Source organism: Mauremys reevesii, linkage group 4, assembly GCF_016161935.1.
Source record: "Mauremys reevesii isolate NIE-2019 linkage group 4, ASM1616193v1, whole genome shotgun sequence".
Taxonomy (NCBI): domain Eukaryota; kingdom Metazoa; phylum Chordata; order Testudines; family Geoemydidae; genus Mauremys; species Mauremys reevesii.
Window position 1 is genome coordinate 81090769 of NC_052626.1, and position 24538 is coordinate 81115306.

General features: G+C 43.4%; 1 protein-coding gene and 1 long non-coding RNA gene across 5 annotated transcripts in view; one reads left to right on the forward strand and one right to left on the reverse strand.

The window, feature by feature from the left end:
* Positions 1-24538, forward strand: part of ABTB2 (ankyrin repeat and BTB domain containing 2) — a 215464-nt gene that overhangs the window by 81442 nt on the left and 109484 nt on the right. The gene's annotated exons all lie outside the window — the stretch shown is intronic.
* On the reverse strand, positions 3537-13978 carry LOC120403055. The gene is made up of 3 exons (XR_005597446.1): positions 13855-13978; positions 12934-13065; positions 3537-3874 (listed from the first exon to the last, which is right to left on the reverse strand). It is a non-coding gene; the product is annotated as an uncharacterized LOC120403055 (long non-coding RNA).

Below are 24538 nucleotides of genomic sequence, written 5' to 3' on the forward strand. Positions count from 1 at the left end.
TTCCGAGTGGTAGCTGTGTTAGTCTGTATCAGCAAAAAGAATGAGGAGAACGATGTCATGTGCCAGCAATGCCTCTCTGCCATGTACATTGGCCAAACTGGACAGTCTCTATGTGAACGAATAAATGGACACAAATCAGACGTCAAGAATTATAACATTCAAAAACCAGTTGGAGAACACTTCAACCTCCCGAGACACTCAATAACAGACCTAAAAGTGGCAATTCTTCAACAAAAAAAACTTCAAAAACAGACTCCAATGAGAAACTGCAGAACTGGAATTAATTTGCAAACTGGACACCATTAAATTAGGCTTGAATAAAAACTGGGAGTGGATGGGTCCTTACACAAAGTAAAAACTATTTCCTTATGCTAATTTTTCCCCTACTGTTACTCAGACCTTCTTGTCAACTGTTTGAAATGGGCCATCCTGATTATCACTACAAAAGTTTTTTTCCTCCTGCTGCTAATAGCCCACCTTAATTGATTTGTCTCATTGGAGTTGGTATGGCAACTCCCATCTTTTAATGTTCTGTGTGTGTGTGTGTGCGCGTGTGTGTATCATCCTACTGTATTTTCCACACCGTGCATCTGATGAAGTGGGTTTTAGCCCACGAAAGCTTATGCCCAAATAAATTTGTTAGTCTCTAAGGTGCCACAAGTACTCCTCATTCTTACAGCTGGAATGTCTCTAATGTGTCTATCCCTAATGGTGCCCTAGCTGTGCCTCCAAGAGGTGTTTTTTAGGCACTGGCAGAGCCTATGTTTAGATGTGTTGTGTTGAGTTTGCTTGAATGGAGAACTCAATCTGCTCGTCTGCAGATTAGTTGGGGTGATTAAAGGACTCCTTTAGGTTTACAGGTTGGTAGGAGGAACAATATTTGAACCCACTGTTCCTTGTAGTGTCATCAGCTCAGTGTGATGCAGGACAGCAGCATGCACTGTGTGGGCTACTTTTTAATATTCTAGGTTACTTAAAAGTACCAGTGGCTATGCTAAGGAAAGCTCACTAGATCTTTGAAGTTGCAAGAAGATAACAGTTGCATGTCTATCTGCTGTGTCGATAACCACAATAAACTCTTAATGATCAGGCTAAATCTATGTCTATAGATATAGTTCCCGAAGAGATGAGTACAAAACAGCATGTGAACTACCTATTTGATTTTGTCCTTTTAGATTTGCACTTTGGCTTGTATTTGGGGGGGGGGGCGGGGGGAGGGAACCAAGGTACAGGGTATTTTGTATAGTAAGACAAAACATTGGCACCACTTTGATGTTGGACCTTCATCTGCAAGTGTTGGGGCTCTGAAATCATGCCATTTTGTTTTGATGATCTAGAGAGAACCTGGAGTGGAACATCTTTAGGGTCATATTCTGCCTCCTCAACTACCTTCTTCCCTCTCCATCACACCCTGGTGTGACTGTCCCCAGATACAATGGAACTTCTACAGTTCCATTGCATGGGAAATAGCAGAATTGGAGAAAGATGTACATCCCAGTTCCACAGGTGTTCCTTGTGTGCTTCTGTGAAGGTGGTGTTGGGAGAGAAGTGGAAATCAGGCTGGTGGATTTACTGTTGGCCACCACTGGAGGCCTAGGACTTGAAGGCGATTCTAGAGCATCAGAGCTGCAGTAGTGTCCATGGAGCTGCTCTGTAGCCTGAGGACAAGATTTCTTCCTTTTAGTCCCCTGCAAATATCTTCAGCACACCACTTGGTTGCTCGCCTTGTGATCCAGGATTTGTTCCTTACAAGTATGCTAAATAGCTGATTGCTTCATGTTAGTTGAGAGTTATCTATCTTGCCTACCTGTTGAGTCAGCATTTTGCTGGATTTGAGCAAATCTGATCAGTGGAGCTGGTTTGCACAGATCCACTGTCTGACTTCTGACTGGTTTGTGTTGTGCAGTGGGTCTGCTGGGGGGGAAGAGAGGGATGACTACTCGTTCCAGTCTGCAGTTACTAATGCATGACTTCAGCATAAAGACCATCAGGAAGGAATCTCAATGATAAGATTAAAAAGATACAATGTGGGCGACTGCATGGGAAGAATCTTCAAAGGGCTGATGTGAAGTGCATCATTGGAGAGTTTAAAATGCCCATGTCAGCTGAGCAAGCGTGAGATCAGTTAGTCTTTATGGCCTTCTGGTGAGCGCACAGTGTCTTTCAGAAGCTGCTGTTTGGATACAAGGAGCCCTTTAGGGTGGTGGTACAGAATCGTCCTGAATAAAACACTTTTTATATTTTATTAACAAATCAACCACCGGCAGATAGTAGAGAAACAAACATTGCTGTCTTTAAAAAATGACTTCCTGTTGGATGATGGCTTCTGTTTGTAGGAATCTGATGGCCCCTGAAAGGTCAGTTAATCTGGATGACTGCAAATGTTCAATCTTGGCGTTCTTGTGTGTTACTGGGAGACTGCCAATTACCATATACTGACAGAATTGTCTCTAGGGATCAGCACCCTACCCTTTAAGGGTTAAATTTGTCTTCCTTTCTGAACACAAAGGAATAAAATGATCTTCAGTCTCTTGATTCTTTATTTTCCCCCTCTATTTCCCATGTTAATTCAATCTGACAGCCTGGTATACAGGATTTGTCAAATACTATAACCTTGAGCAACACTGATATTAAAAACTGTGCTTTAAATTTATGTAATCCAGATGTGAGTGCCAATAAAACAGCAAGATGAAATGAAATGTCAGACCAGGCGGGGGGAGGGGGGGAGGAGTAGTACCTTTTGCCACTTTTCCACGTGGCATAAACTACAGAGTAGGATTTCATAAATTACATTAGCCCCTGAGAATAGAAATATTTTTGTAGTATCAATGCAAGTGGGTAGTAGTGAGTTTTAGCATTTTGTTGTAACTGATATTCAGGACATGTTTTATTTAATGAAGATTTAGTTGGTATTGAAAAGGCTTCTGTTTCTGGAGAGACAAGGTGACTCAAGGGACTGTAATAAGTTAGGGAGCCTTCTACTGCTGGGTTGCTGATTTGGGTACTGTGACGTTCCCCTGGTGTTATCTAGACTGGTGATCTGCTAGGTCACTCCAATCCTTGACTCTGGGAGCCAGCTTTACCCTGCTCTGCTGTGAGAACCCCCATTCCTGGGCTGTTCACACACAGCCTCTGACATGTAAGATGCTCCTTGGACTGTGCAACTGAATGACACTAGCCAATATCTCTGGTCCAAGACACAACCCTAGGAACCTCCATTTTGCAGTGTCCAGTTATGCCCGCTGGACACTGCAAGCTTATATGAGTTTGTCAACTTAACAAAGAAATTGATATGTACCAGGCTTGTTATCCCAAGGGGAGTCTCTGACAGGCTTCAAGCCAAACACACTGCTTCAGGTAGAATAAACAGATTTATTAACTACAAAGATAGATTTTAAGTGTTGACAAGTCAAAGCATAACAAGTCAGGTTTGGTCAAATGAAATAAAAGCAAAACACATTCCAACACTTTCGGTGTCCTTACAAACTTAGATGCTTCTCACCATAAGCTGGCTGCCCTTCAGCCAGGCTCTCCACTTGGATCAGCGCTTCAGTCACTTGGTGTGGTGGCTGTAGATGTAGATGGAAGAGAGGGGAAGAGCATGGCAAACATCTCTCCCTTTTCTCATGTTCTTTCTTCCCTCTTGGCTTTGCCCCCCCCCAACCCTTTTAGAGTCAGGTGAGCATTACCTCATTGTAGTCCCAATCTGACCAAAGGAACGGGGAGGGGGGGGGTGACTCACTCAGTCCAACAGATCCTTTGTTGCTGCTTAGGCCAGTGTCCTTTGTTCCTGTGAGGCTGGGCTGGGTTTGTCCCATACATTCCCTGACAAGTTGTGAATTGCCTCTCTGCTCTTGGAAGGTTTTTGCCTGGGCTTGTTTAAAACATGAGGACACATTTTCAGACTCATAACTATATACATGAACTTACATCCTATAACATTAGTATAACTAACAACGACGCTCAGTGCATCATGAGCCTTCCGAAGACACCCAACGTGACAAACTTTGCATTGGATACTACACAATCATTTTACAAGGATGAACATGGGGGTGCTGGGTGGTCCCCTGGGATACAGAGCGTCACATTGAAAAGGCTTCAATTTCTGGAGAGACAAGGTGACTCAAGGGACTGTAATAAGTTAAGGAGCCTTCCACTGCTGGGTTGCTGATTTGGGTCTTCAGTACTGACCGGTGGAGAGTCCCTCTCACCAGTGTCCTGTGTGAAATGAGTTGAGTTGCTAATCCCATTTTTCTCAGCCATACGTATGCGTTCACATCACACAGCGCTCCACCAAAATGGCCACTGTTTGGCCACCTTGTTGGCAGTCTCAAAAGAGAGGCCAAGGACTGAATAAAAGTGGTGCCTGAGAAGATTACCCTGCTGGAGTAGGGCTAAGGGACTCCAAAGGAGTGGCACGAGGAAGCTTGCGCTGCTGCTATCTGGGCTGTATTTGTCTTGTGGAGGATGAGTAGACGTCAGTGTCCAGGCTGGGAACGTGACAAAAATGAGGAAGCTAGTTAAATGGAAATTAAAAGGAACAGTCACACATGTGAAATGTCTGCAAACTGCATGGAAAATATTTTTAAAACACTGTAATGGACTCAGACTAAATGTATACCCCAAATAAAAATAACTATAAAAGGACCAAACAATGCCATCATGGCTAAAAAACAAGAGAGTAAAAGAGGCGTTTAGAGGCAAAAAGACTTCCTGAGAAAAATAGAAAGGGGAGAACCTCTGGCAAGTCAAGGGTAAAAGTATAATTAGGCGGCCAAAAATGAATTTGAAGACACAAACTAATAGGCAACACTTTTTAAGTAAACCAGAAGCATAAAACCTATCAAACAGTCAGTGGGGCCACTGGATGATTGAGGTGCAAAAAGAAGCAATGCAGGAAGACAAGACTGTTACAGAGAAGCTAAATTAATATTTTGCATCTGTCTTCACTGTGGAGGATGAGAGGGAGAATCCCACAGCTTGAGCCATTCTTTTAGGTGACAAATCTGAGGAACTGTTCCAGACTGAGGCTTTGGAATAAATAGATAAATTAAACAGTAATAAATCACCCAGACCAGTTGGTATTCACCCAAGTGTTCAGAACAAGCTCAAATATGAAATTACAGAACTAATAACTCTGATGTGTATCAGCCTATGTATCAGATGACTCACTAGAGCCCTGCACGGATACAAAATTTGTATCTGCAAACATGGTCCGCGGATATAGGGTTGCCATGTGTCTGGTTTTCAACTGGTCAAAGAGACCCTGGTGGTTCCCAGCACCGCTGACCAGGCCCTTGCAAGTCCAGTCAGTGGGGCTAAGGCTGATTCCCTGCCTGCCGTGGCTCTGTGCGGCTCCTGGAAGCAGCGGCATGTCCCTCCTCTGACTCCTAGGCATAGGGGCAGCCAGGGGGCTCTGTATGCTGCCCCCAGCCTAGGCTCCAGCTCTGCAGCTCCCATTGCACTCGGGGCAGCGTCCAGAGCTGTCTGTCTGTCTGCCTCTGCGTAGGAGAGCCTGCACCCCCTGCCGTGCCTCCGCCCCAGCCCTGATTTCCCTCCCCCACCCCCTGCCCTCTAAATCCCTTGATTCCAGCCTGGAACACTCACCTGCACTCCAAACCCCTCGTCCCCATTCCAGAGCCCACACCCCCAGCCAGAGCCCTCACCCGGGGCAAGGGCGTTCGGTTTTGTGCAAGTAGAAAGTTGGCAACCTTAAGCAGATATCTGCAGATTTGCAGGACTCTACAGATGACTGAAGGGCAGCTAATGTGATGCCATTTAAAAAAAAAAAGTCTCCAGAGGCAATCCTGGCAATTGCAGGCCAGTAAGCCTAACTTCTGTACCAGCCACATTGCTTGAAATTATAGCGAAAAACAGAATGAGCAGACATATTGACTCTTCCCCAACAAATCATATTCATCTGTGTGGCTTTTTAAAAATGGAAATCCTGCCTCAGCAATCTATTAGAATTCTCTGAGGGTGTCAACAAGCAGGTGGATAAGGGTGATCCAGTTAGGGTGACCAGACAGCAAGTATGAATAATCAGGACAGGAGTGGGGGGTAATAGGAACTTATATAAGAAAAAGACCCAAAAATCGGGACTGTCCCTATAAAATCGGGACATCTGGTCACCCTAGGTCCAGTTGATATAGTGTATGTGACCTTTCAGAGCGCCTTTGACAAGGCCCCACACCAAAGGCTCGTATGCAGTCAAGGGATAAGAGAAAAAGTCCTCTCATGCATCAGTAACTGGTTGAAAGACAGAAAACAAAGGGTAGGAATAAATGATCAGTTTTCATAGGGGAGAGAGATAAATAGCCGGTCCCCAAGGATCTGTTCTGGGGCCAGTGCTATTCGAAATATTTGTAGATTATCTGGCAAAGTTTTTGCAGATAATACAAAACTAGTTAAGTCTAAAGCAGACTGCAAAGAGTTACAAAGAGATCTCACAAAAGTGGATGACTAGGCAACAAAATGGCAGATGAAATTCAGTGTACAAAGTAATGCACATTGGAAAACATAATCCCATCTATACATATAAAATGATGGGGTCCAAATTAGCTGTTACCATTCAAAAAAGAGATCTTGGAGTCATTGTGGATAGTTTCTGAAAACATCCACTCAATGTATAGCAGCAGTCATAAAACGCTAACAGAATGGTAGGAGCCATTAGTAAAGGGATAGATAATAAGATAGAAAATATCATAATCCCAGTACATAAATCCATGGTACACCCACACCTTGAATACTGCGTGCAGTTCAGGTCACCTCATCTCAAAAAAGGTATATTGGAATTGAAAAAGTGCAGAAAAGAGCAACAAAAATGAGTGGCAATATGGAACAGATTCCATATGAGAAATGATTAAGAAAACTGGGACTGTTCATCTTGGAAAAGAGATAACTAAGGGGGGTGCATATGATAGAGGTCTATTAAAATAATGAATGGTGTGGAGAAAGTGAATAAGGAAGTGTTATTTTCCTCTTCACATAACACAAGAACCTTGAGTCACTCAATGAAATTAGTAGGCAGCAAGTTTAAAACAAACATAAGGAAGTACTTCTTCACCCAATGCACAATTGACCTGTGGAACTCCTTGCCAGGGGATGTTGTTAAGGCCAAAAGTATAACTGCATTCAAAAAATAATTAGATAAGTTCATGGAGGATATGTCCATTACTGGCAATTAGCCAAGATCATAGAATTGTAGGACTGGAAGGAACCTTGAGAGGTCATTTAATCCAGTCCCCTGCACTCATGGCAGGACTAAGTATTATTTAGACCATCCTTGACAGGTGTTTGTTTTATCTGCTCTTAAAAATTTCCAATGACAGCGATTCCACAACCTCCCTAGGCAATTTATTCCAGTGCTAAACTACCCTGACAGGAATTTTTTCCTAATGTTCAACCTAAACTGCAATTGCTGCAATTTAAGCCTATTGCTTCTTGTCCTATACTCTAAGGTTAATGAGAAAAATGTATATCCCACCTCCACGTAACAACCTTTTATGTATTTGAAAACTGTTCTCACGTACAGACTAAACAAGCCCTATTTTTTTCAGTCTTCCCTCACAGGTCATGTTTTCTACACCTTCATTTTTGTTGCTTTTCTCTAGACTTTCTCCAATTGGTCCACATCTTTCCTGAAATGTGGTGCCCAGAACTGGACACAATACTCTAGTTGAGGTCTAATAGGCGTGGAAGAATGACTTCCCATATCTTGCTTACAACACTCCTGCTAATACATCCCAGAATGATGTTTGCTTTTTTTTTTTTAAAACAGTGTGACACTGTTATCTCATATTTAGCTTGTGATCCGCTATGACCCCCAGATCCCTTTCCACAGTACTCCTTCCTAGTCAGTCATTTCCCATTTTGTATGTGTGCAACTGATTGTTTTTTCCTAAGTGGAGTACTTTATGTTTATCCTTATTGAATTTCATTCTGTTTGTTTCAGACCATTTCTCCAGTTTGTCTAGATCATTTTGAATGTTAATCCTATCTTCCAAAGCACTTGCACCCCCCGCCCCAGTTTGGTATTGTCCGCAAACTGTATAAGTGTACTCTCAATGCCATTATCTAAATCATTGATGAAGATATTGAACAGAACCGGATCCAGAACTGATCCCTGTGGGACCCCACTTGATGTGCCCTTCCAGCTTGACTTGGAATCACTGATAACTACTCTCTGGGAACGGTATGGATCCACCTTATAGTGGCGTCATCTAGTTTGTTTATGAGAAGATTATCTGAGACAATATCAAAAGTCTTATTAAAGTCAAGATATACCACATCTAGCACTTTCCCCCCATCCACAAGTCTTGTTATCCTGTCAAAGAAATCTATTAGGTTGGTTTCACACAATTTGTTCTTAACAAATACATGCTGACTGTTACTTATCACTGTATTCTCTTGTAAGTGTTGGCAAAGTGTAGGTAAGCTGACTGGTCTGTAATTCCCCATGTTGTCCTTATTTCCCTCTTCATAGATTGGTGCTATCTTTGCCCCTTTCCAGTCCTCTGGAACCTCTCCAGTCTTCCATGACTTAGATAATCAAAAGATGGTCTGGATGTCTCTGAACATCTGACTGCCGGAAGCTGGAATTGGATGACTGGATGGATCACTCAACCATTGCCCTGTTCGGGTCTTCCCTCTGAAGCTTCTGACACTGGCCACTGTTGTAAGACAGGATTATGGGCCATTGGTCTGACCTAGCATGGCTGTTCTTATGTTTTACAAACAGTATTAACAAATAAGCAACAACCCCTCTGTTTCTTCAATATTAATTCTCTTCAGTGTCAGAGCTTAGAAGGTTTATAATGGTAACCAAGATTCCAACTTGCAATTAATTCCCTTCACTCCCTTTGGTGTTGTATTGACATTTCTTCTACAAAAAGGAAAGAGCATTGAGTAAACACTGGTTTTAGGAACACAAACTGAATAGATCTGGACCAGATGATCGTGATAGAATAAGATGAAGCAGGGCTTGGAATCTTCCTGGTTTTGTTTAAACTGCCCACCACCTTTTGCATTGTAAAAATGTGTCAGAATTGGAACTATCATCAAACTGCCACCGTTTCCAAAAAAATTACCTTGGGCATTTGAATAAAATGAGAGCTGGATCTGAATCAACCCTGGGTTTGATTATAGAAAACCAAAACCTGAATCATGAGGTTTTGCAAAACCAAAACTACACTCTGGCTTTGCTCATCTGTAATTGATGATTCATTTAAAAGTCAGAAGTCAAAAGGAAAAAAAACCACACAAGCGTAACTTTAGGGAAACAGCATGAGGGGGAAAATGCATTTATCAGAACTGCTCTCTTCTACTTCTGGGACCCCAAGTTAGGACAGTTATGCTATTCAACCCCAAGTGTCAGTGTGGTTCAGTTCAAAGCACTCCTGCCTCTGGTAAGGCAGGTGTGTTATTAACTGAGCCATGCTGTGACAATAGGAGAAAAATGAAAAAAAGAATGGTCCGTGTTAAGGGACTGGTCTGGACTTGAGAGACCAGTATTCAGTTTTCTACACAGGAAGTCAGTGACGGAGTAACCTTGGGCAAAGTCTCTGTCTACCTCAATCCCCTATTTGTAAAATGGGGATAACAGTACTTCCCTTCCTCAGAGGGGTGTTGTAAGGATAAATACACAAGAATCTGAGGTGCTCAGATACTACTATGATGTGAGGGCTTCCCCTTAAAGTACTGAATAGACACTGGAGTCAGGTATTCATCAGAGGTGTCCAGGTGGGACTTGAAGACAGGATCCACTCTAGAGTTTCTGCTGGTGTAGGTCAGCTAGGAAATATCGAACCCTTGCCAGCCACAAAGAGCTAATGAACATTTTGCTGACCTAGACAGCCAGATTGGAAGATCAAATTACTAATTGAAAAGAGCAGCAGATAGAACCCCAGAATCCTGGACACTTCTCAAGCAAGGCTTCTAAATTAAAATGTTAGGTGCCTTAGGAATTTCTAAGATAAACAGAATATTCTCGTGGCTCTTCTGTCCAAAGGAGTGTGTGAACCATCACCAAACAGTCACTATATTTGTCTAATTCACTCTGAGGCAACTCACTGCTGAAGGATGTTACAGGATGCAGATCTAATTTGAAGTACACTCCTGGTATTAACGGTAATGCAATTTATGTCTAGCTTCAACCTCTTTGAAACTACAGTGTAAGCAACTGTAAAATACATGTAACAGAAGCTCCATTTAAATAACTCTGTCCCATTTAGTCAATCATATGATCTGGCCTTTCTTGGTTTGTTTGATTCATTCGTTAACTGTGTAATCCGTTCATTTTTGTGGATGCCATAAATCATGCTCTTGCCAGAAGTAGAGAGAGCGATTAGAACAAATGGAAGAGCCATTAAGTAGAAATGAGAGTACCTGTAAAATGGTTGCCCCATATAGCTGGGGGATGAGCACTGGCTTCCGCACTGTATTGGGTGGAAAGGTCATCTATACATCAGCCATTTTCCCTGTTCCTGATTAAAGCAATAAACATAATACTAGAGTATTCCCAATGGGGAGATACTGCTGCTTCCAGAACCAGGGGCAGCTTCCTCATGTCATGCTCAACTGAGGCTGTGCATGTTTTCCTCCAAATTACAACATGGTTTTAATCTAAACAGATGTCATTTCTGCAAGCCAAGCACATAAAACATGTATCACAAGGATAACAATGAAAGAAAGGACCACAGCTTGCAAAGTGACCATGTGATAGTTACAGAAGGAGTGTGGTGGTGGGGTGGGAGTGAGGGCTGTGCGGAGAATGGATGCTCTAAAGCAAGGCGGCTAATGGAAAAAGCAATGAATGAATAGAGGTATTGTATTCAACTTAGTGAAGCAGATTCCCCAGAGAAAGGTTTGGTTCCAGCATAAATGAAATCCCCTCAACTGGATTTCCAGCCCTGTCCAGCAACAGACATGATTGCCTGTTGTTGTTTTTTGTTTTTCAATAAAATAAAGCTTGGAGTATTTATTGCTCCTGTTCTAAATTGCACAACTTAAAAAATGTCTTGTTTTGTCTTGATTGCAAGGGGGCCGTTGTCAGGGTTCTGTCCATATAGGAGCAGTTGTGTTCTGGAGCCTCTCATCAGATGTAGCATCCCTTGTTTATTTTTTATAACACTTTATTTTTCATTGCATTTAGTGTTGGTGCAAAGGGGCAGCTGGAAGCAGTTGCTGAAATTCTCTAGCCACAGAACAGGATCAGCACTGTACAAGACTCCCCCAGCAATGTGCCTCCTACTGTTCTGGTGGGACTAGTTCTAGGCATAAGAGGATAGGTTGGCCTGTGTGCCCATTCAGTCTTTGGTTTCTCTGTGAGACTGCCAGCATGGGGATCAACTGCAGTCACGGTTCTTGTTACAATGGACACCTGTCCACTAGGACACCAGTTAATTTCACATAGGTCACTGCAGAGCTGTCAGATGATGGTAACTTCTGGTCAGTATCCCCCTGGATTCAAACTGGTGAGCCAACAGGATCCTTATCCTATTCACTTCCCTGGAAATCTCTCTCTTGATGGGCCAGAGTTGTTGGCTTAATGCCCATAGGCCACTTATTCAGCCAACTCAGTTAGACTATGGTTTAATGATAACACTATCTTGTTAAAGGAGCAGCCCTGTTACTACTTGTTATCACATCTCCTCACTTTAGAGTAGTGTTGCTTGTGAGATGCAGGGGGTGTATTGTAATGTACAAATGATAATGTCTGGTTAAGGAAAGCTAAAATAGTCTGGGGAGAACTACTGTTACCGCCTTGACTCCTTCACAGGTGTCCTGTGACACAGCACTGTCATGCTGAATGTAGTTTGAATCAGGGCCAAACAGATATTTTTCTGCCCACCATGGGTTGAACCTGAAGTCAGCAGTTTAGGCAACCCCCACAATTATTATCCTGGGCTGTTTAATGAGTTAATTTTAAGAAGAATAATTGTCAAGCTGTCCTGCAGTGGTTCAAGAGCATGAGTACCCACCTCAGGGCAGACTTTTAAGAAGCAGGGCACAAACTCCAAATTAGCTGGTGAGTTCTATAATTAGATTTCAGCAACCAGTTATCAAGTATAAAATCCTCAGGCACTATAACAGCCATGGAGTCACAAACCGTCCCCTTGGGTACTTTGATCTATCTTGTCACCCATTTAAGCTAGCCTTTGTGAATGATGGTCCCTTACACCAAAAATCACAGTAATATTCCGGTTACTCCCAGTCCCAAAAGACCAGTCGCTTATACCATGTCAATTATTTCTTAGATCTCACACCAAAGACAGCACGTGTAGCCAGTCCTATAATAATCTATCTAAAGATTTATTTAGGAAAAGGAAATTGGGGTTATTTACAAGGTTAAAGCAGGCAAACTTACATATTCAAATGAGTTCCAGTCTTAAGTTTCAAAGGGAAATAGAAGCTGCTATAATAAGCAAGCTCTTTAGATCCCAGGCTAAACACTGGTGATCTCTTGCTTATGCCTAGAAAACCTTGCTCTTGGGAGTCCAAGCAGCAGAGAGATTCCATTTCTCCTTGTTAGGGCTATTTATTCTCTCTTGCTTTGAGTTGCAAATTCAGGCCTGATCTCCAATAGGAAATTAGGTTGGTATGACTACATTACTCAGGGGGTAGGAAAAATCCACGTCCCTGAGCGATGCAGTTAAAATGTCCTAACCCCTGGTGCAGACAGCACTAGTTAATGGGACAATTCTCTCATCAACCTAGCTACTATGTCTTGGGGAGGTGGTTTACCTAAACTGATGGGAGAACCCTTCCTGTCAGCATGTCTACACTGAAACACTACAGATGTGCCACTGTAGCAATTTGGTAGATGAGCCCTTAGTTGATGGGAGGAATTCACTTGTACGTCTTCTCTTCATGGGGGTGGAGGGAAGGGAGAGCAATGAACAAAGCCTTTTGTCCTCTGATGTTTCACAATACCTGTAGTTTGTCTGGTGTTGATGGGTCTTCTTTGTTGGGCAGGAGATGATTTTTGTTGTAAACCAGCATTTCACACTAATTCCTCGGTCTCATCTGGTAATTTAGTTACAGAGCAAACACTTTAACATTAACCTTGGGATACAGATATTGTAAATGAGACTAATGCATGCCCCAACTTACAGGCGTTTCATAAAGTCTAAACACATTCTTAGAATTTTAATACCTGTTTTAACAATACTAACATAGAGGTGAGCCAGACTGATTCCAGCTATGTACTAGTCAGTGTTCAGTTGAGACCTAGGGTCCTTGGATGGGCTGGTAGTTGGTCTGACAGCATTACAATAATGATTTCGGGAGCTTTTCTGTGATACATAATTTCAGAGGGACTCGGGTAGATGAATACCTAGCTCTAGATCACCCTTTTCTCTGTCACACATGGACAGTGCATATTGATATACAGGGGTTATTTGAAGGTGCCCAGTGTTCATTTACTAGGGTGAACCAGGACTAGAACAGCAAGAGGCTGTAGTTTGGGACTGAGGGGTTCTGGCAGAGCAGCCGCAGCTCCAATTATTTTTAATGGGAGATGTGGGTGTACAGTACCTCTGCTGGTCAAGTCGTCTTGTCTCAAGTTCAGCCCCCTAAAACTGAGATGTCTGTAGTTCATTTATTAAATACAGGCCTTACAGCTTGTCTACGCAGAGCAGCAGTGCTCACTAGAGAGGGGTAATTTCTAAAGCGCACCAATGTGTTGCCTACCGACTGACATATATAGTGCAAATTCAAAGTTCCCTAGTGCATATTAATGCAGTATTGTGTAGAAACCTCACCTGTCTAGTGTGCATTGCTGCTCCATGTAGAGGAGCCTTAAATCTCTTTGTACCTCAGTTCTTCACCTGTAAAACAAAGATATTAACTTACCTGCTTTACAAAGGAGTTGTGAAGACTGTTTATAAAACATTTTTGAGATGCAACTGTTATATAAACAAGGATTATTGATTCCAATATCATTTGGAAATATGGCCTACAGGAGGTGGTACTTCCAGGAGAGAGGCAGAAAGGTTGTTCAGACTGCTGCAGGCAGATAGCAAAATGCCTGCGTTTGTCAGAATCCTTGTAGCTCTATTTGTAGCCTTTACACCTGTGAAGAGTTGCATGAAAATCTGTTTTAGTTCACAAGATGAAATGAATTGTCTGGTCTTGTCTCTGCTTACGCTACCAAGTACAGTGTTCCACTAGAGCAGGAGTCGGCAACCTTTCAAAGAAGAGGAGCTATTTTTTTGTTTTTGTCTTTGACCAAAATATTTTGAGAGCCGCATCACATGTAAAGTCCTTGTAGAGTTAGAATTAATCAACTAATAATAATTGAACATATTAAAGTTATTACTACTCACCAATATTTTTAAAGCGACTTCTGCCATTTTAATTTGAATATAAACAGGAGGGGGCTCCGGACAGGGGCAGGGGATTGGAGTGTAGGAGGGGGTGTGGGGTCTGGAAGGGAGTTTGGGTGCAGGAGAGGGTTCTGTCCTGTGGGAGGGGGTGAGGGGTGCAGGCTCTGGGAGGGAGTTTGGTGCAAGAGGGGGCTCTGGGCTGAGGCAGGGGGCTGGGGTGCAGGAGGGGGTATGAGGTGCAGGCTCTGGCTTGGGAGGCACTTACCACAGGCGGCTCCTGGCCGGCAGCACAGCAGGGCTCAGGCAGACTGCCTGCCTACCCTGGCCCCATGATGCTCCCAGAAGTGGCTGGCTGCTGGCACATTTCTGCATACCCCTGCTGGGGGAGAGGGGGGAGCTCTGTGTGCTGCCCCTGCCCCCGGCACCATCCTCACAGCTCCCATTGGCCAGGAACTGGCCAATGTGACCTGTGGGGGCGGTGCTTGTGGGCACAGGCAGCGCACGGTGACCTGCTGCCCTCCACCCCCCAAGAGGCATGCAGAGACATGCTAGCAGCCAGCTGCTTCTGTGGGAGCGGTGTGGGGCCAGAGCCCTGCTGCGCTACCAGCCAGGAACCACCTGTGGTAAGCGCCTCCTGGCCAGAGCCTGCACCTCCTCAAAAAATGGCTGCCAAAGAGCTGCATGTGGTTCCGGAGCCACAGGTTGCCGACCCCGTACTAGACAAAATCACTGCACAGGCTGACAGAGTTGGCAGCTCAGCCTAGAAGTGGCTCAGCACTCAAATAGCAGAGGTGTAGGTTAGCGATGAGGTGCTGTTGCAAGCGATGGGGAAGGGAGGTAGGGCAAGATCGGTAGTGGTGTGGATGCTGCAGGCTGGTAGTGAAGTGCTGGGTTCCAAATGCGTGGGTAAATCTTGCACAGTCCCTGGGTTGCATTACCCTGTCTGTGCTCAAAACTGCAAATGCCCAAATAATGGGCTGAATCACCCTCGGAGATGCCATGTATTACAGTGTTCTGAGGAAAATTCCTTGGGCCATAAATTCAAGTACTTTTTCTGAAGGAGAGGAGATGACGTAAGCATGTGGCTACCCAGTATGCATAAGACAGCATAAGATCTGCACCCATGAGATTGGCAGGCTTCCTGTTTTTTGTGGGGGACAGATTTTCCCTAGCCTTGTTGAAAATGATAGTGAAAGATGTCCTTTGGTTTCTCAGATAAAGCAGCAGCTTGTCAACTTCCCGCTAAATGAGGCAGACATTAGAGGAGCAGATCCTTTCCCACATTAAACTTAAAACAGTTGACAAATAGTTTCTTCAGCCTCTTCTCCAAACAGATGAATGCTCCTAACCACAGGAATAAAGCAGGCACTTCCCATTCCATATGGTAATGGCTTTGTAAACATTCTCACATCAAAAACAATGAGGAGTCCTTGTGGCACCTTAGAGACTAACAAATCAGCGGAGTGAAGTTGTTTTGTTTCACAAGAGGAACAAGCAGTCCTCAATTCAAACTGCCCTAACTTCAGTCATGGCCTTTAGCTTGTCTAAGGCCTTGGCTACACTTGCAAATTTGCAGCGCTTCAGCAGGGTGTGAAAACACACCCTCTCCAGCGCTGCAAATTGCGGCGCTGCAAAGCGCCAGTGTGGTCAAAGCCTCAGCGCTGGGAGCCCGGCTCCCAGCGCTGTACGTTATTCCCCACAGGGAGGTGGAGTACGGACAGCGCTGGGAGAGCTCTCTCCCAGCGCTGGCGATTTGACTACACTTAGCGCTTCAAAGCCGTGGCAGCGCTTTGAAGTGCAAGTGTAGCCAAAGCCTAAGGCCTTCTGCTTAATCCCAAAGTCCAGAGCTTGGACTTCACCTGCCAGAACTAAATGGGACTCACTTTTGTTTAGTCTGAGCTTCCATTAGGTGCCTAGGTTCACCCTTACCTACTTGGCAAAATTGCCTTAGCCCAAATATTTCTGTAGTCTCTGCTGCAACTGTTTTCATGACAAGTATGTCAGTTAATATGGTCACTGAGAAACAAAACACTTCAGGAAGGGATGTGGATTTGCACAATGACCTTGAAAATTCCACTTATTTTTCATGAACGAATGACTCAGAGACACAAGGTGGGTGAGGTAATATCTTTTATTGGACTAACTTCTGTTTGGTGAGAGAGACAAGCTTTTGAACTTACACAAGGCTCTTCTTCAGGTCACTTCTCTCACCAATTGAAGTTACTACAATAAAAGGTATTACCTCGCCCCAGCTTATTGCTCTAATATTTGTGGACCAACACAGCTACATCACTTCATGGTCTATTTCTCTATAGCTTTGGATCCCTCTGATAATTCTTGATGCAATTATATATTTGCAGATCTGTGTCCAACCTGTGGCCCTCAAAGGCTACTGTGTTGAGAAGAAAACTTGCACTTGGTCGTGAATTGAAAATGTGTTCCCTGAGCTACACCCAAAATTGTTCTTGTGTGGAGGAGGCAGAGGGAGCTTCTCTTGCAGCCTTCGCAGTGGCAAAGCCACTCCTGACTTTTTGTTCTCCTCAGCAGGTTTCTTTCTTGCTATGTGAGTGGTTCCAAAAGAATGGAACAAGGCAGAGAATCCCCTCGAAAGTAGCAACTGTGTCCCTTTGACTTTTTGAAGTAATACAGTCAGCTCCCAGGACAAACGGATGGATGCCACTGATTTTATAATATAGTTAGAAAGATAGATATGAGTGCATTAGTGTGTTTGTACAGAGCCCAGCACAATGGAAACCTGATCCCCTGTTTGGGGCCCCTGGGTGCTACTGCAAAATGAATATATATTTATACCTTTCTGGAGGAATCAAAGAAATAGAGATAGAAAATACCGATTAGGTCACATCTAGTCAATACGCCTGTCTGTTCAGGATAGTTCCCTACAATAAGTTTTTGTTGTTTTTTTTCCCCCAAGGGGTTTTCACTGTTTTCCTGGCAAGTCTCATCCATAATGTAGCAGATCTCACTGTCAGGATTTCCCCTCACCCACCCCTGAAATTTGGGCTCTCTTCTTTTGCTTCCTTTTATCTCTCTGCCAATTACCTGGTTACATCCCATGGGACTACCCTAAGCAAATTCTTTCCTTCAATATTTATGCCTTTTGAATACTCAGACATACTTATCACATCCCCCATTGGCTGGCCATCAACCAAGCAATGCATATTCATTTCCTTTAATATTACTTTTGTGAACAATCCCTCCAGCCTCTTACTCTGTTTTGTTGCTCTTCTCTGAACTCTTGCCATTCTGTTAGAATCTTTCTGAAGATTCAGGTTCCCCCAACTGAAGGCAACTTCTAGGTGTGGTCTCTCCTGAGCTATCGTGTAAAATAATCTGCACAATTAGATCCCGTTGTAAACACTTCAGAACAAGAGCACATCAAAGTGCTCCGAGAACATGAACTAATCCCCACAACATCGCTGGGAGGGAGGGAGGTAAGTATTACTAGCCCCTGTTTTATAGGTTGGGAAATTTAAAGCCACAGAGGAGTCTGTGAGAGCAGAGATTAGAACTCAGAATTTTCATTGCTGTCAATGTCGTGTTCAGAGCACTAGGCTCTTTCCCTTGCTTATAAAAAGTTTGAAGCCAAAATGTTCAAATGAGAGTGATTTTAGCCCCAGGTGTATCCTAATCCTACATTCCATTTGACTACTTTGCAAATTCTGTTCCTTATAATGTTCTGGGGAAGTAGGAGTGAGGTCTCTCACAGGCAGGCAGTGGAATTTCATGATTTCCTCACTGATGTGAGGGTTCAGACGGCTTGTTCAAATACATTTTACAGGGCAGCACCATGCCCTGAAATTTTGTCCAGACCTATGACTCTCTGGAGGACAGATCACTTTAAGTCGTCATGAAGCAACTGTCAACACATGACATGTCCAAGAATGCAATTGAAGAACCTGTGATACCTCTCAGGTGCTTAGAAATCCTGGGATGGAAAAAAAATTTTTTTTAGAAACTAGTCTTCAGAGGTGCAGATTTGAATAGAGGTTTGTATATCGATCAGTCTTGGTGCAGGATCTTTCTTCACTTTCGACAGAATCTCTGTAGTATTGTAAAGCATCAACATTTGGTTCTAGCTCAATTCATGCTTTCTGTGCTTTGGAAACAGTGTTGTTTGACAGTCTGGTGATGCCGAGTACACAGGGTGTGTGGCAGTGCTGCATGCCTGACTGGAGGAGTAGCAGCTGTGGAAAGAGGCCAGATGCTGAATAGAACATGCCTTGGCTTGATTTTTTTTTTTAAAAGCCATTTCTTCCTTTTGCACGTTGCTTGCTCATTTCTTCCACGTTCTCACTCACACTCTAAAAAAATGTTGCTTCAATGTGTATGATTCTCACTCACTTATTTGGTCATTTTTTTCAAGAAGTAAACATTTTTCATGCTGTCCTAAAACCAATAAAAGTACACTGGCTCTTCAAGATCACCACATCAGTGACAGTTGGAGAGAGAGAGGTTTATAGTTTTCAAATCCTTGATCTGCAAGGATCATTGTACAACTTAAAGTGCTTTACAAATCCTGGGCAGCGTGTCTGGCCACTGCATGGATGTGCAATGGAAAATGAGGGTGCAAGGAGCTAACCAGAGGCCAGGCACAATTGCAGCCAGACAACACAGCAGAAAGTGCACATTGCACCCTCCTCAGGGATGGTGTAGTGGACACGCTTCCAATACTGCCAACCACAAGCATTCAATATTATGAGACTGGCTCCCAAAATCATGAGTTTGGCTTAAATATAATGGGGGGGGGGCCCCACGGGAAATAATGTTGGGTTTAAAGTATTTCAAGTTGGGCACCTAAAAACAGGGGTGTCCAAAATTTGGCCAAAGGAATTAATTGATTCCAAATCTGGATCTTAATTGCTTACCCTCACCATCCAGCTTACACAGAGGATGAGAACATATGTTTTGCCTGATGTTCATTAACTTCAGTGGAGTTACTCCCCATTTATGCTGGTGTAATTGAGATCAGACTCTGGTTCCATGTATTTCTGAGGAGTTCAAGCAGAGCTCTCAAGAGTGGAGAATAATGTCCCTTATGGGAGCACAGGGAGCAGCTCCAGCAACTTAAAGCCCTTTTTGTAAACTGGAATGTCTGGCAGGCTTTCAGAAAAATCTACTCTTGTAACAGCGTGACAGTTTTTGAGATAAAGCTATGACTGGTTATGGTTTCATATTGTTTGAGTTTTGTTTCCCATCAGCCCTGCAACAAAACTTAGGCCTTGGAGAGACCCTTAATAGGTCATAGTCAAATCCTGTTGTCTTAGCAAATATGGACTATTTAAACATGACATTTGTTGCGTTTAACCTTGCTAGAACCAGCTAATAATCTTTGAGACAGGAACTCCAAATTTACATTGAGTAGGGGAAGAGAAATCTGGGGAGCAGTAATGCCGAAAGGTCTACTGTGGAGGTGAGAATGGAAAGCAAATTAGACGTGAGTTTTCAGTGTGAGATAGCTGGAAAAAACTTCAGTGCGACTGTCGGTTCTAAATGCAAAGGCATCATTACATGGAGGATGGAGGTAGTAATCTTGCTATATATGGCTCCTGGTGTTAGTGCATCTAGAATATTGCATTAATTTCTGGGCACCACATCTAATACCAAAAAGATATAGAAAAAACGGAGAGAGTTCAAAGAAAAGCAGCAAAAATGATCAGGACACTGGAGTGGCTGAATGAAACGATTAAAGAAGCTAAATATGCCTAGCCTGGCTAAGAAAAGCCAAAGAAGTGTAGTGTTTAGATGCTGCTGTAATTATTAGAACTGGGAGCACTGGCTGTTGGGAGTCTGAAAAGACAGGAAACAGGAAGGAGGGGGGAGGAGTTGAGGAGGTGGAGTGAGAGTTACAGAGGGCGCAGCTGCAGCTTGGAAAAGAGGTTTCCACTGTAAAAATAAAGTCCTTTTGAAGCTTATTACTACCTTGCCTGGTTGATACAACAAGAAGGCAATGTAATAGCTGCCAGTACAAATATTCGACAGGTGAAACATCAACGAAGGGGAAGGAGGGGAACAGAAGGAAGGTATAACTGCAAAGTAAATGGGATGATGCGAAGAGAAATCTGAACAATAGGTAAAACTTCCTGACACTAAGATGCATTAGGTTGGGGAACAGTCGTTTAAGGGATGTGTGGGAGTCTCTATCACTTGGGACTTTTAAAGCAAGACTAGACAAGTCACTCAAATATGCTGAAGGGAACAATTATGCCTGGAAACTTAGCATTATCTTAATGAAATATAGACCTACAGAAACTTTTCTGTATACCAGTCCCTGCTGGTACTTGAAATCAGGTATTTGGCAAACTTTAGCAAACAGCCACAGAAATCTTCCATTAAATATATAATCATAGAATCATAGAATTCAAGATCAGAAGGGACCATTATGATAATCTAGTCTGACCTCCTGCAAGATGCAGGCCACATAAGCCGATCCACCCACTCCTGAACTAATTCTCTCCCTTGACTCTGCTGTTCAATGCTCCAAATCATGATTTAAAGACTTCAAGTAGCAGATAATCCACCAGCAAGCGACCCCTGCCCCATGCTTCGGAGGAAGGCGAAAAACCTCCAGGGCCACTGCCAATCTACCCTGGAGGAAAATTCCTTCCCGACCCCAAATATGGCGATCAGCTGAACCCCGAGCATGTGGGCAAGACTCTCCAGCCAGACCCTCTGGAAAAGGCTAACAATATCCCAACATTGACCCTTTGTACTAATTACCAGTGTGGCACATTATTGACCTATTGACTAAACCCGTTATCCTATCATACCATCCCCCTCCATAAACTTATCCAGCTTAATTTTAAAGTCATGGAGGTCCTTCGTCCCCACTGTTTCCCTCGGTAGGCTGTTCCAGAATTGCACTCCTCTGATGGTTAGAAACCTTCGTCTAATTTCAAGCCTAAATTTCCTGACTGACAATTTATATCCGTTTGTCCTCGTGTCCACATTAGCACTGAGCTGAAATAATTCCTCTCCTTCCCTGGTATTTATCCCTCTGATATATTTAAAGAGTGCAATCATATCTCCTCTTATCCTTCTTTTGGTTAAGGAAAACAAACCGAGCTCCTCAAGTCTCCTTTCATACGACAGGCTTTCCATTCCTCGGATCATTCTAGTGGCCCTTCTTTGTACCCGTTCCAGTTTGAATTCATCCTTCTTAAACATGGGAGACCAAAACTGCACACAATACTCCAAATGAGGTCTCACCAACGCCTTATATAACGGGACTAGCACCTCCTTATCTCTACTAGAAATACCTCGCCTAATGCATCCCAAGACCGCATTAGCTTTTTTAACGGCCACATCACATTGCCTACTCATAGTCATCCTACGATCAACCAGGACTCCTAGGTCCTTCTCCTCCTCCGTTACTTCCAACTGGTGCGTCCCCAGCTTATAACTAAAATTCTTGTTAGTCATCCCTAAATGCATAACCTTACACTTCTCATTATTGAATTTCATCCTGTTACTAATACTCCAGTTTACAAGGTCATCCAAATCTCCCTGGAGGATATCCCGATCCTTTTCCAAATTGGCAATACCTCCCAACTTGGTGTCATCTGCAAACTTTATCAGTCCACTCCTACTTTTGGTTCCGAGGTCAGTGATAAATAGATTAAATAAAATCGGACCCAAAACCGAACTTTGAGGAACTCCACTGGTAACCCCCCTCCAACCCGACAGATCACCCTTCAATATGACCCTCTGCAGTCTCCCCTTTAACCAGCTCCTTATCCACCTCTGGATTTTCATTTCGATCCCCATCTTTTCCAATTTAACCAGTAATTCCTCATGCGGTACCGTATCAAACGCCTTACTGAAATCAAGATATATTAGATCCACCGCATTTTCCTTGTCTAAAAAATCTGTTACTTTCTCTAAGAAGGAGATCAGGTTGGTTTGGCACGATCTACCTTTCAAAAAACCATGCTGTAATTTGTCCCAGTTGCCATCAGACTCAAGGTCCGTAACCACTCTCTCCTTTAAAATTTTTTCCATGACTTTGCATACTACAGATGTTAAACTAACAGGCCTATAGTTACCTGGGTCACTTTTTTTCCCCTTCTTGAATATAGGAACTATATTAGATAATCTCCAGTCAAACGGTACAACCCCCGAGTTTAGAGATTTATTAAAAATCATCGCTAACGGGCTTGCAATTTCACTCGCCAATTCCCTTAATATTCTAGGATGAAGATTATCCGGGCCCCCTGATTTACTTCCGTTAAGCTGTTCAAGTTTGGCTTCTACCTCAGATACCGTAATGTCTACCCCCATATCTTCATTCCCATCAGTCCCTCTACCACTATTCCTTAGCCCTTCATTAGCCTCATTAAAGACCGAGACAAAATATTCGTTTAGATATTGTGCCATGCCAAGATTATACCTAATCTCCACTCCGTTTAAAGTTTTAAGCGGTCCCACTTCTTCCTTCTTGGTTTTCTTCCTATTTATATGGCTAAAAAACCTTTTGCTATTGGCTTTAATCCCCTTCGCTAGGTCCATCTCCACCCAGCTCCTTGCCTTTCTCACTGCTTCCCTACACCCTCTGACCTCAATAAGGTAGGTTTCTTTGCTGATCCCTCCCATTTTCCAGTCCTTGTACGCTTTCTGTTTTTTCTTAATCACCCCTCTGAGACGCTTGCTCATCCAGCTCAGTCTAAAACTGCTACCTACGAACTGTTTTCCCTTTCTCAGGATACAGGCCTCTGACAGCTCCTGCAACTTCAACCTGAAGTAACCCCAGGCGTCTTCCGCCTTTAGATCCCTAAATATGTTAGTCCAATCCACTTCCCTAACTAGTCGCCTTAATTTAGTAAAGTTAGCCCTTTTGAAATCGTAAACCTTAGTCTCGGATGCAATTTTGTTTATCCTTCCATTTATTTTGAAACGAATTAGCTCGTGATCACTCGAGCCAAGGTTGTCCCCTACAACTATTTCCTCAACAAGGTCCTCGTTACTCACCAAAATCAGATCTAAAATGGCATCCACCCTCGTCGGTTCAGCAACTACTAATTCATCAGCTATCATGTCTAGGAAAAGCTGAGCCCTATTATTATTACTAGCATTTGTTTCCCAATCTATATCCGGGAAGTTAAAGTCTCCCATGATCATACAGTTCCTATTAGTATTTACCTCCTTAAAAACATTGAAGAGCTCTCTATCCATATCCAGGCTAGATCCCGGCGGTCTATAGCACACCCCAATCACTATCCCAGGGGACGCTCTAGTAGTTTTCTTCCCCAATGTCACCATTGCCCAAACAGACTCCGTATTATCCATTGCATTGCTAGTTATTTCGTTACATTTCACCTCATTATTGACATACAATGCTACTCCCCCACCTTTACCTTTGTTTCGGTCTTTCCTAAACAGCACATACCTTTCCATACCTGTACTCCAGTCATGGCTACCGTTCCACCATGTTTCGGTTATTCCTACGATATCCGGTTTCAATTCTCGGACCAGGAGCTCCAGTTCCTCCATTTTGTTACCTAAGCTTCTTGCATTGGTGAACAAACATCCTAATTTTTGCTGTTTGGCTCCTCTCACCCTTTTCAGCAAAAACTCAGGTCATTGGCTGAGCCAAGGCACAATCTTCTTGAACCAAACTAGGATAACATGGTTTGCCCTTTAAAAGCCCTAAATGGCTTAGAACCTGCCAACTTGAGAGAGTATCTGTCTCCCCAGGCTGAAATGCTAATCTCGAGCTAGAGCCACTTCATTTTAAGAGAAAGAGAGGACCCTGCTGGAAGGGCATTCTCTATGAGGAGCCTCCACTTCAGACTGAAATGCCCCAACTTTGTCAAAGTTTAAGGGGCACAGCAAAGTTAATCAGTTTTTCTAGGGATCAGAGAGGGAGGGATGCTTTAAAGGCTGGTATCTATGGATTGTTTGGCCTTGATTTTAACTTTTTGTTGGCTATTTTCTGATTTGGGGGATGCAGAGAAGTTGCTGGTTTCATTGTTGGTTGTGGGTTTTTTCCATAGAGCTAAAAAGAAGTGCCCACAGCTCTTCATCCTGTATCCACATTCCAATGGTACATAAATAACTGACATTCACTTACCACCCAAAAGCTGGGATTCATCCGGCACCCTCAGTTAGGATGACCAGATCACCCAGGTCAAATATCGATACGCGGGGGAGCGGGGCGGGAGCAGAGCAAAAAAAAAAAAAAATCCCCCACCCCC